This window comes from Pteropus alecto, unplaced genomic scaffold, assembly GCF_000325575.1.
Source record: "Pteropus alecto unplaced genomic scaffold, ASM32557v1 scaffold110, whole genome shotgun sequence".
Taxonomy (NCBI): Eukaryota; Metazoa; Chordata; class Mammalia; order Chiroptera; family Pteropodidae; genus Pteropus; species Pteropus alecto.
Window position 1 is genome coordinate 12,802,955 of NW_006431920.1, and position 13,610 is coordinate 12,816,564.

Here is a 13,610-nt window from a genome sequence, read left to right on the forward strand (position 1 = left end):
ACACATAGATACAGAGAAAAAACTGATAGTTGCCAAAGGGGAGGGAAGTGGGGGTGGGTGAAAAAGTGAAGGGGACTAAGAGGTACAAAATTCCAATTATAAAATAAATAAGTCACAGGGACATAATGTACAGCATTGGCAATATAGTCAATAACATCATAATTAACTGCACAGGGACAAATTGTTATTAGACATCGTGGTGATCACTTCGTTGAGGTATTTAAATGTCGAATCACTATGCTTTATACCTGAAACTAATATAATATTGTAAGTCAATTATTCCTAAACTTAAAAAAATTGACATGAGACAGGTTAACAAGATAGAAAAAAAGAAGAAATAGAAGGGTTAAGCTAAGTATGCTCAGTTTCTGTTCTCAAACTCACGAACTCTCAGCAAGAGGAGTAAGGACAGGGAAGGAAGCCAGGAGTGACACTGTAGCTGAAGTTCCCCCACATGGACCCATGAAGAAAGGAGGATAAACACCCTTTTCATCTTTTCACCCTCCAGAAATCAACGAGGGCCCAGTGCTTACTCGAGTATCATTTTTGCAAATCCTGCTCTATGTCCTTCTAAAGTAAATCCTCACTTAATGTTGTCCATAAGTTCTATGACTTTTAGTGAAATGAAATATAAAGAAACTAATTTTACCACAGGCTAATTGATATAAACAAGAGTTAAGTTCCTACAACATCTCATTAACATTATAAAGAAATGACGGGTAAACAGCACGTTATTCGAGGACCTGCAGTGGATGTAATTGCTCTGTTCTGTAAATTCTCATGTTCTTAATTTGAACTTTTCTTCTTAGCATTTATTCGATCTTGTAAGTGTAATAATTTATCTATTTCACTGTGACCTTTCCTATTTCTTAGAATCTTCTTAAATATAGAAGCTATTTATTATTCGTGGTTTCATATTCCTCAATTATTAATATAGTAACTGAGAAATGGTAAGCCCTCAATGAATATTTATAGAATGAGAAAATGAGTAAATAAAATGATCATGAAAAAGAAAAGTGCATAATCTATACCAAATAAGCTCAAAGAGTGATCTAATAACTTAAAGCAGAGTAAACCAAACCAACCTCTCTAGTGGTTTTAAATATCTTAAATTACATAAGAAATTAGAATGAGGGGAATAAATGAATTAAAATGGGGAATTGGAATTCCTGTTGAAAGTTAATTCGAGATTCTTTCTTGACTATGTTTTATCAAACTCTTAGTTTAAGAATAAGTATTCCTCGTCACTTTTATCCTTAGTTACTATAAAAAAACACACTGGGAAAAAATTTTAAATCAAAAAGTAAATTTTGTGTTTCTTCCTTGACAAAATTGTTTAATACTATATGCCTTTTAAGTATTTTTAGGAATTTAAAATATTAGATAAAATTCTTCTTTTTGTGCTTAAGTCAAGGAAATATTCTGGTCCAAATGAAGGCTTAAAATTCCTTTTCTTTTTGTGTTATATAGTTATGTATACAGATGAGCAAAATAGGAAAGTAATACTCTCTGATCTCATCACCAGCAATAATCAGTGTTAATGTTTTGATACATAACCTTTTCATCTTTTTTTCTATGTGTACATGTCTATCTATATACAAATTTAGAAAAATTACAGCATATACTCTTTGCTTAATAAACTTTAAATTTTATAATAGTTTTAGATTTATAGAAAAGTTGTGAAGACAGCACAGAGAATTCCAATATGGCCAACACCTAGTTTCCCCTATTGATAAATAACTTCTATTAGATGTTACTAACATCACATCTAATGAACCAATATTGATGAATTGTTATTATTTATACCAATTTAATGCATTGCTATTAACTGAAGTCTATGCTTTATTCAGATTTCTTTAGTTTTCACCTAATATTCCTTGTCTGTTCCAGGCTCCCATCTAGAATGCCACATCATATTTAACCTTTATGTCTCTTTAGGCTCTACAGACTCTGTTTTTCAGACTTCTACTTTTTTTTTTTTTTTGACTTTGACAATTTTTAGGAGTACTGGTCAGGTATTTTGTAGAATATCCCTCGGTTAGCATTTGTCTGATGTTTTTCTCATAATAATGTGGTTGTAACTTTTGGTGAGAGAACCACAGAAGTGCCATTCTCTTCACATCATATCAAGGGTACATACTATCAACATGACTCATCGCTGTTGAGGTTGACCTTGGTCATCTGGCTTAGGTCATATTTGTCCATTTTCTCTACAGTGAAATTACTCTTTTTCTGTCTTTCTTTCCACACTGTGTTCTTTGGAAGAAAGTCACTAATCAGAGACCACACTGACGAGGTAAGGAATTATGTTCTACTCTTCGAAGGTGGGGAATACTGACAGATATTATTTGGAATTCTTCTGCAGAGATAATTTGTCTCTTCTCTCTCATTTACTTATTTATTTAACCATTTATTTATACCAGTGTGGACTCATGGATATTTATTTACTACTTTGGATTTTAATCCAATACTATGTTATTTATTTTGTTGCTCAAATTGTTTCAACTTTGACCACTGAGAACACTGCCATTGGCTGCTGTGTCCCCCATTGTTGTGCCCCCATTGTTGTTGGTTTTTTGAGTATTTCCTTACTTTCTGGCACGATAAGATGTCCAGAATCATTTTGTATTATCCATGTTCTGGACTTAGAATCAACTATTTCTCCAAGGATCCTGGTTCCTTTTATTGGACAATGATATTAAAAACAAGATTTGGGAGCTGGATATGCTCATTGCTACATGGAGGTCATTGCTTTTAGGACTTCTCAGCTGGAAATGTATATGTGTTTATCAATTGGTGTGTACACAAATATCTATATTTATTCCTATAGATATACCTGTATCTATATTAAACTAAACATGAGTTCACACTGATGTGTCCAATTCTAAACCAGTACCACAAAAATCCCTTGTTTGTCTGTGAACTCCCAATCTGAGAAACCTAGTTTCCATCATCCGCCATCCATTTACTTAATTGTTCAATTCTAGTATGTGTATACAGTGATTTCAGAAATGTTAATCCCTACCCTGATGGAAAAAAACTTTACCAACTAGAGTGCAGTGCTTATGTCTAATTCTTTTTGTCTTTCATTTTAATATCCACTCATTTCCAAAGTTATATAAGTCAGCACTTTTAGCCCTACCCACTTCAGTCATTTCATACATTGTAATATAGAGAGATTCTTTTTATCATAGTCTGCATTCCATCTCAGAATCCCCTGATATACTAAATAATATTTTTAAATTTGCATAAATTAAGGTTCACTCTTCGTGCTGTAAATTTCTGTAGATATTGGCAAATGCATAGTGTCATGATCCACCACTGCAGTATCACACAGAATAGTTTCACTGCCCTAAAACACTCCCTGCACTTTACCCATTCAACCAAACCCCTTCTCTAAAACCCTGGAAACCACTGATTTATTTGATGTCTCTATAGTTTTATTATTTCCAAAACATCATATAAGTGGAGTCACACGGTATGCAAACTTTTCAGACTGGTTTATTTCATTTATCAACATGTATTTAAGATTTATCTATGGTTTTGCATGACTTAATAGATCATTTTTATTAAATAGTATTCCATTGTATGGATGTACTACAGTTTATTTATCCATCACATATTGAAAAAACTCCCTGTTATTGAAAGATATATTGATTGCTTTCAGTTTTTGACAGTTACAAATAAAACTGCTGTAAATATTTGCATGTGGTTTTGTGTGGACAAATATTTGTAAATCAATTGAGTAAATATCTAGGAGTCTGATGGTTGGATCATATGGTAAGAGTATGTTTAGCTTTGTAAGAAATTGCTGAGCTATCCTCCGAAGTAGCTGTACCATTTTTCATTCTCAACAGGAACAAATGAGAATTCTTGTTGCTCAATATCCTTGCCAGCAATTACTATATCAGGTTTTTGAATTTTAGCTATTCTAATATGTATGCAGTGGCATCTTTTGTTATTTTAATTTGAATGTCCATAATGATGAATGATACTGAGCATATTTTATATGATTATTTCCATCTATATATCTGTTTTATGACATATCTATTCACCTTTTATTTTTAAAATTATTTTTTTAAATATTATTGTGGTAAGAATACTTAACATAAAATAAACTCTCAACAAATTTTAAGTGTACTATACATTATGGTTCTAGATATCTAGAACTTATTCATCTTGCCTGACTGAAACATTATGCCCATTGATTAGTAACTTTCCATTTCCCCTCCGATGAGCCCCTGGAAATCATCATTTCACTTTTTGATTCTATGAATTTGACTATTTTAGATACCTCATATAATTGGAATCATGCAATATTTGTCTTTCTATTATTGGCTTATTTCACTTAGCACAATGTCCTCAAGGTTCATCCATGTTGCATATTGCAGAATTCCTTCTGTTTTAAGGCTGAATGGTATTCCATTGTATATGTATACAACATTTTCTTTATCCATTCATCTGTCAGTAAACATTTAGTGTATACAACATTTTCTTTATCCGTTCGTCTGTCAGTAAACATTTAGGTTGTTTCTACATCTTGGCTGTACTTGGAAATACTGTTGCAATGATAGTGGTAGTGCTAATATATCTTAGAGCTCCTTATTTCAGTTCTTTAACACATATACCCAGAAGTTGGATCGTTGGGTCATATGTAGTTCTATTTTTAATTTTTGAAGGGACCTCAGTACTGCTTTTCATAGCAGCTACACCATTTTACATTCCCACCAACAGTGTGAAAGGGTTTCAATGTCTCCACACTCTCTCCAATACCTGTTGTCTTTAATTGGGTTGTTTGTTTCCTTCTTGTTGAGTTTGTGAGTTGTTTTTCATATATTTTGGACATAAGTCCTTTACTCAATATATGATTTGCAAATATTTTATCTTGTTACCATCTTAACAGTGTCTTTTGCAGCATATGTTCCTTTAACCTGCTTTCTTCTCACTCAACGATATATCATTAACATCTTTCCATATTATTCTTTCATAACATCTCTTTTTAATGATTGTAAGGTATTTCATTATATGAATGTATCATACAACAATCTATTATTGTTGGACAAAATGGTTTCCAGTCTTTCATTCCTACAAAAAAAGAGAAAATAGTGATGGATATCCTTGTAAATAAATATTCTCCCAATATTTACTCAGAATGAACTTCTTTAGGTTAAACTTTTGTATCACAGAGTATTAACATTTTAAAACCTTTTGCTGGGACAAATTCTTTTTTTTCTTGATCTTCTATGCTTACAAAGCATTTCATTCCCTCTTTAGGTCAGGGCCAGAGGTAGAAGACAAGTGCATTTTGAGGTATCGTGCGCTTTGATAATTAGTATGTCAAATACACATAGATCCAAGACACCAGAAGTATTCGGCCTCAGGTGAGAGCTTCATCCTAGCCTTTCCAAGGGTGACACCCTCTCATTTATTTCAGTTTACATTCTAAACCTTAGTTGAGGCCTCATGTCCTCTAGGACACCTGCCTACTAATCCTCTCATCTTAGTGTTGGCTCTAAGTGAAGGCATTTAATGAAGCAATCTGGGTGACGTATATTTAGTTACTTAGACTGTACAGTTATTGGAGATCCCTGGGGGACTGGTAGTGACCCCTTCATCCCAACATTGTTTTTCTGCCTTTCTCAAGCTGGGTTAATGTTCCTCTGCTACATTCCCCTGGTATTCCATTTTAACACATACTTTTTAATGTTTCTACCCTCTCTATGAGATTCTGAATGTCATAAGCCAAACTACCTAGAAATCTTCTTTTTGTATTTTAAAAATACAGTAAGTAGAAACAAATGTTTTTGACAATTCTATAACATTCCCTGAGAACTGTTGCAAAGAAGTCTTGAGCATCCTCCTCTTTAAGTGAGAGAATCACAGAGCTTTCTGCTTTGTTTTTACACATCCAATGTGTTGTATACACTTTTACTTTGTGGCAGCATGGACCCAGACTTTGAGTAGCAGAGAGAGGAAGCTGGAGCAGGAACTGGGCTTGTTGGCCTAGCTCTTATTTTAGCTTTTTAGGTTTGCTTTTGTCCTGCCAGACACTGCTGCTAACCTTTGGCCTACAGTAGTTTTGACAAATATGGAGGCTATTAGTCAAAGGAACCTTGTCTCCCTAAGAATGTGTTGCGACACATTCAACTCAGAGCCATGTCAGTTGAAACGGATCTTGTGCTTTAGCAAGTACCTTGGATCTTTGGGAGAATAAACTAATGGCTTTATAGGCCTTTTATGGAAGGCTGCTGCTGTGCTGCGTGCTCTTGGCGCTTGGGAAGGCATAGCGGTGCTGGGTGCCAAGAATATAATCAGCCAGAACAATATGTTCAGCATTTAGGGAATACAGCTGGATCCAGCAAATGTATAAGACAGAACTGACTGTGAGGCCAAATAAATTTTCTCTGCAAATTTTACTCTCTAAAGTAATGCTGAACTGGAGGTCCTAACACCTCACTCCAGCCCCACATGATTTTGGATATATGCTAGTTGGGGCATTTAGATTGACTTCAATTGTGTTTCTCTTGTGTCTTTCACTAGATGACAGACTTTTAAAAGCAGAGGCTCGTGTCTGAACTGTTCTGTAAATCCTGCCATTCCACGTGTAATGCCATGAACTCAAATAAATTGCTGGTAAGATAGAGTAAATGCTAGACCAGACAAGCAGGTGTTATCAACTTGGGGATTAAAACTGACCTAACCTTTGGATTCGGAGCCCTCTCTTCCCTTCCTCCACCTTTACTCACTTTTTTCTCTAAGCATGCGGCCACAGGAACATGCATCTAAGGCTTGGATTTAGTACTTTTATCCAAGACTTTTCTGGGGGCATCATTTGACTATAAGTGGTAAGACTACATAAAAGTTATTTATAATTTTTAAATTTGGATGAAAGGACATTTTCTAGGCTATGTATCATTGTAATTCTTAAAAGTGGTCACTTAAGAACATGTTTTCATCTTTTTCCCTCATGTGTCCTATCTGAGACCTTCAGAGTTCCTATACCGAGAGAATGTGGAAAAGGTAGGGCAGAAAGTGAACAGGGCACGCCAGCAAAGGCACTGCTCCCATTTCCCTCTCCATCTTTCAGCTCCTGTTACTAGGGAGAGAGGAGAGAAATTAATCAAAAGTAGAATTAATTTACACTGTAAAGCACCTGTTCCTTCTCAGGCATTTTACATATCTCATCTTAATTCCATGGCAATTTAGCAAAGTGGATATTACAATTCTCGTTTTACAGACTGGAAAAAACAAAGGACTAAGTGAGTATGTAACTTGTTCAAAGTCACAGAGCTATGGCCAGTATTGGAGCCCAGTGCTGTCTTGAGTATACAGAGGCCATCAGGTTGTTCCTTACTCACACCATGCTGAGTCCTGTTAACTGCATTTAGAGTGAACTGCTGTAAGGTAAGCAGGGGATCTTGGTGATGGCTGTGGGCCATAATCACAGGTAAGGAGGAAACAACCTTCTGAGAGCTGAATTTGCAAAAACCTATAAAGCCATGGCAATCAGAGCTCTGAAGAATAGGTATGAGTCCCTGCTATCAACTATTGCTCGGGCGGAACTTCCCCCACTCATTCCCTCTCCAAAAAATAAGCAAACTTGAACTTTGCACAGCCTTTCTTTACTGCCTGAAGCTGCTGAAAACCAACAGGATTTGGGGATCTGTGCTTTCCACTGGACAGGAAAGACTATTTGGGGATGAAAAGGAAGGCGAGGAAGAGAGGAAGGGAAGAGGACTCTATGTGCAAGAAAGTTTATACTTTAGACGAAAGAGGGTTCAAAGGAGACACACTCGGCATGCAAAAGGGAGATGAGAGATGACTCATTTGGTCTGTAAAGCAACAAACAGTTCATTACCTCTCCATAACTCATTAGAATTTCCTAGAATGTCTAGTTTTTTGCTCTTCTAACTATTCAGATGTCCTGGATGCAGCACAGAACTATTTGTCAGACCATGTGGCAGGGACTGCTAGCCGATTTCCAATATCTAGTCTTCCTTTCTTCCTTCGTATGTAAACCAGTAGTGTATATGTGATGGCAATGACCCCAGCTAAAACACTACCAACCTCCCTTATTGCCAAGGGTAGGCTTGTGACAATGTATTGACCAATGAAATATAAGCAAAGTGTCCCTAAGGACTTCTGAGAAGACATTTTACAAGGTTGCTGACTCATCCAAGGGGACTTTTGTTCTCTTCCTCCTTCCTAAGCTGTGACTGTAGACAAGATGACAGACACTTGGGCAGCCACGCCGCCTCATTAAGTAACCTTGAGCACAGAAACCGCGTACCAGGGCGGCCGAGCAGGAGGATGAAAGAAGTCTATCTTTCATAAGCAGGACTCCCTTTCTACCTCCTAACTTCTATTACTTAAGAGAGAAAATTATCTTGTTAAATTGTTTTCCTAAGTTTTTTTTCTCTATATGCAGCCACCTAACTCACACAAACCATTGTTTACGTGTTTATGCATATAAAAATTTAAGTAATAAAAATAACATTTAGAGAATAATTCAAGACATTCATGTAAATGTTTTTACCTGACAGTAGATGATTGTCCAAAAAATGGGCAGATCTAAAGTGTGTGGGGATTCTACCTTTGGCTGAGGTGGCTTAGAGTGGGCCTTTTTTTTTAGTAATTGGAATTTAAATTTAGCAGTGAGAATAGAAACATAGAAGGGAGGGGGGTGACATGAAAACAGCTGTGAGTATGGGAACAAGAAAGGGCAGGCCATGTTTGTGAAACAGTAAGTGAACTCTTGTGGTTTGAAGCGGGTTTTTGAGTTGGAAAGTAATAGAAGAACAGCCAGTGAAATTCCCTGGCAATCTCTCACTTATACCCCACGATCTTATCCGTGCTAGCTTGTGTTTTAGGGACACCCAGCACATCTTTTCTCAGCCTGTGTCTCATCAGGTTTGGAAAGCTGTGGTCTTTTCCCGATTTACTCTCACAAGCCATCTCTCATGCCCAGCCCCAGTCCCGAACCTGGCCCCTGTCCAGAACGGCACCCATAACGTGGCGCCCAGAAGGGCGTGTGGCACTCTGAGCCAAGGGGCCTCTTGGTTTGGAACAGGGTAAGCTGGCTTCTCTGTTACGTTTTCTGCAGCCTTCCCAACGACACCCAGCACCCATTTAGCCCTTTTGGCGAAACACAAGGTCACCCCCAAGACTCCCAATGGAGAAGATCACTACGTCCCTGAAGGTACAGACAACAACGTCTGTACAGACTGGTTCATGAGCATCTCGGGAAGGTCTGGACCCCTTTTCACCACATGCTCTTGGCCCCATTGCGCAACCCGTTCTGCTGCATAACTGTAGTGGGCCGCAGGCCGTGATTCGGGAGTGGCCCTCGCCGGACAAGTCCGCTCGCACATGACTTGAAATTCCTAACAGAAGTTCCTTTGTTGCTGACTGGAAAACTGGTTCTGTTTCGCATATTTCTCACTTTCTGGAGCTGCATTAGCAACAGGTACAAATTAGGTGGGGCTTCATTAATATTCTCAGCACCTTCTACAAACCAAGAATTGGGAAATATGTCTCTGAAATGTTGTTGTTGTTGTTGTTGCTAGGAGTGTGGAGATACAGGCAAAAATGAGCAGCCTGGTTTGCGTCTGCAACTGGCCTCAACACATCTCTTCCCCCTTGCCGGCTGATCACTCGTCGGATGGCTCCGTTTTAATGTGCCACACTGACAGGGCATCTCAGTCATGTGGCTAATTAAAATCATTCCGAGGCTCAACGTGACAGGTCCTTCAGACTCATAAATCATAAATCATAACAAATGGCACTCCTTTTCGGTTCTCTTTCTCTTTTTTCAACACGTTGATTTACTCTCAGTGTGCATAAGCAAAAAACAAACAATAAAAATACTAATAAAAATGCCCAGGCTTTCTGAGCCAGTAAGACAACAGCCAGGAAAACAAACAAACAAACAACCAAACAAACAAACAAAAAACCTGAAAATAAAAAAAAAAATCTCACTTTTGCCTTTCAGGGCATGGATATGTGAGGGAAACTCAGATTGCTGAAAAGCAGACAGTGGTCTATTGGTTACAGACATATGAATCACTCCAGGACTGGACTGAGACAGACTCACCCAGAGTTACCTGGAAAACACAAAAAAACAGCCTGGCCAAAGTCCAGACACTAGGGGGACCAAACAAAAAGTTTCCCAGGGAAGAGGAGGCAGTAATCAAAGCTCTGACAGCACCCAGCTCCCGTGAAAAATGACTGTGGCGAATTCCCATTAAGGATATTTGAAACCGCAGTTCTTATCTTTCCCCATCTTCCCTTTTTCGCAGCTGGAGACCCGCAGCCCAGCTCTTCCCATCTGATCCTGTGATAGAAGCGAGCTATGTCCACTTAGCTCAAATCTAGTCAGAGTACAGGGATTAGGTTACTGTTCCCAGCTGATGAAAAACCAGCCGCTTCAAAGACACCTGGTTTGCCGGTTCTCAAAAAGATCCACATCCAGCAAAAATAATTCTTAAATTCACCCTCTTGAGGGGAGCACCTGAAAAAAAATGGAATGATTAAAAAAGGAAAAGTTCAATATGCGGTTTGAATAAAGGAGATCATTAGCAGCCTGGAGGAATGCCTTACAAGATTTTGAAGAACTACTGACTTCAAGACAATAGTTGAATATTTTTTCATGAATTCATAGCGACGAGAGTCTTATTCTTAAAGAGCTTACTTTTCAGAGCCAAGCAATGGCTGCTTTATCACACACTAATTTCCTGTTACTAGTCTGTTGCTTGTGGGATTTATTAGAGGAAAGAAGAGTATAATCTTCTAGTTATTGTGTGGTTGCCAGATGAAGTACCTAATCATCAAAATGAAAAACTTGCTTAGATTTATTACATAGACTCAGACACCTAAATTTTAAAATGCAATGGTTGAAAAAACAGAATCTATCAGTTATATTCATGGAAATGTACATTAAGCATTCATCAAAGAGATTGTAAGAAGTAACTAGGAGTAAAGGAACATATAAGAATATAAAATTAAAAAGTAGTTTTCAAAAGGCACAGCATCAGTAAAATACCTATACTAAAAAGGAAGCATAATATCATATTACATTTTAAATAGGGTAGGTTATCAAAATTTCTAAACCTCTGCTCAGAATCACTGAACGGATAACCTGCAGCAACTCTTTCTCCCTCAATGGGGAACACAAACAGATTCTTTAAAATGCTTTCAGGGATGGATATTGTAACATTTGATGAATTAAATTATGCTGCAATAATCAACAACCCCCAAATCTTAGTGACTTAAAACAACAAAGATTATTTTTTGCTCATGCTACATGTCCATCAAGGGTCAGCAGGGCTACTTTGTTCATCGTGGTCTGTTTTGAGCTCAGGCTAAAGCCAGTCAAGAGCTAGGAAGGGAGGAGTAGGGGAGTTGTGCATTGGCTCATAGTCTTAGAAGCCAGAAGTGACAGAGATCGGTTTCATTCACATTTCATTGCCCAGTGCACTCGGCCAAGCCTAACTTCAGAGCGGAGTGGGAAGTCCTGGCCAACATGTGCTCTAGCTGAGAATAAGAACTATTTCCTGGAATTAACGATATTGATACCTGTTTCAATGACAATCACAGACATGCCTTCATTTTCTTTTTACCTGTATTTTTATTTCATCCTAAAATTTGCTAACTGGAATTTATCTTTGAAAGGGCCTCCTTCTTTCTTCTGGTATCCCAGGCATCTTGCTATCTGTGGATATCTCTGGACTAATAACACAAGGAATTTACTATTGATTTCAAGCATAATGCCTAAATGTCCTGAGAGTCAAGCCTCTCCAAAAGTCAAATAATCTTAGTCTTTGTCTTTTCCCCCTCCCTTCCTCCCTCCCTCCCTCCCTTCCTCCCTCCCTTCTTTCTTTCTTTCCTTCTTTCTTTCCTTCTTTCTTTCCTTCTTTCTTTCCTTCTTTCCTTCTTTTTCTTTTTTCCTTGCTTTCTTCTTTTTTTAATATAAAGGAGTTTTTCTGTCCTATAAGTATTATGGTGAAAAGCGCTATAGGGAAAATGAAGTGCCTGACCTTTCTTTTCTATTATTTCCTTCTAATCATCTTTATCATCCAGACTTTGACCCATTACTCACATTTTATTGACAAAAACAGGACTCTGTCTGAACTTTCAGAACGTGTTCTCCAAGGTTTTCAGCAAATTATTTCTGCCATATTTTCAAGATCGATCATATGCTACTTTAATAAGGCCACACTGTGGTATGAATAGGTGAAAGAGTCTATGAAAATTTCAAACTAGAAAATTATTAGAATTCATATTTTCTTGTCAGAATAAAAGTAGAATACAAAGACTATACTCCTCTTTGTATTCAGAAGGTGCCTGAGGCCTACGAGAACACGCTGAAAAATAGAATTCACTCACTAGTTTCTAATATTTCTAACACAAAATATGAAAATAAAAAAGAAACTTTAGGCTTTTTATCAAGCCGGTTCAGAAATGTATTTGAGGTATGATACAATAGTAAATAACAATGTAACATTTGCATTAACAAGCTTTTTAATAATTTGTACTGTAAAAGTGAAATATGCTTATTGTGGAAATTTAGGAAAATAATAAAAGGTATAAAGAAGAAAAAGAACCAGTCATAATGCTAGCTTCTAGAAATAATAATTGTAAACAATAATTCAAAAATAGCTGATGTTATCTTTCCAGCATGTCCCCTGTATCTGTTTTTACACAATTCAAAATACATTTAGAGGGTATAAGTCCACAAATTCGGACATACTCGAAATATTAACTTTCATCATTTTTCTAAGGCCCGAATTTCTATATCAAGTCCTTACTTTGCCTGGAGGACTAACATTTAATTTTGATCAATTTGAGACAAATCTGGGCATATCTAAGTCGACAGGGGTCAGGGGTGATGTGGCACCAAAGCACAGTAGGGGTGTGGCACTTGATACTCAATCATCTGCATGTATTTCTGCTAAGAAGTTCCTTGTCCTTCTTTGTACTCTCTCTCAAAACCCACCAAATTCTGGCTCTTAACAACTCCCAATTTCTTCTTTTCTAAATCCAAGAGTACCTTTTTTTTTTTCCCCCAAGGTACAAGAATATGCTGATTATTTACCTACTGCCTCTCAGTTCCAAAGTCACCCTTTTAACACTCTGTCATGTGGGACTGGGATTCTGGAAACCGTATTTCCCAGACTTCTTTGCCCCTTTTGCTAGTACTGCCAATTGGCAGCAGCAGAGGGGCATGGGAGGCGGGAGGAACAGAGTGGCTTCCTTCCTATTTATTGTCCGTTCTGTCAGTTTATTGCCCAGGACTAGTGATTTGTCCTCCAAGCAGTAGGTGGCTCAGAGCTCAGCTCCAGCATCTTTTAGCTCTCCCAGAATCCGCAGCATGAGCCCCTCAGAAGCAGCAGCAATAGCTGGGCGGTGCCCCATCCTCCCAGGGTCTGAACCCCCCTTTCCAGAGGCCCTCCATTCAAGCAGTCCAGTGGTGGCTCTTCCCTGTTACTAATGCCTCCAGATGATCACCTCAGACCCCACTTTGTCTCCTTACTGTAGCATCTGGAGAGCCAATTTCCAAATACATGGTGAGATTTAGGTTTTCCTCACCAGGGGATCCTGACTGATGTGTA

General features: G+C 37.7%; 1 long non-coding RNA gene across 3 annotated transcripts in view; it reads left to right on the forward strand.

Annotated features, from left to right (window-relative positions):
* The first annotated feature begins 1,714 nt into the window (after positions 1 to 1,714).
* Positions 1,715 to 13,610, forward strand: part of LOC112475398 — a 36,058-nt gene continuing 24,162 nt past the window's right edge. Inside the window, exons 1-6 of one of the 3 annotated variants that reach the window (XR_003044710.1) lie at positions 1,715 to 2,296; positions 5,275 to 5,381; positions 6,541 to 6,633; positions 7,238 to 7,404; positions 9,104 to 9,466; positions 9,567 to 9,784. This is a non-coding gene — a long non-coding RNA (uncharacterized LOC112475398). Of the gene's footprint in view, positions 2,297 to 5,274; positions 5,382 to 6,540; positions 6,634 to 7,237; positions 7,405 to 9,103; positions 9,467 to 9,566; positions 9,785 to 13,610 lie in introns of those variants that run through there. The other 2 variants (XR_003044711.1, XR_003044709.1) reach the window with 2 other exon arrangements.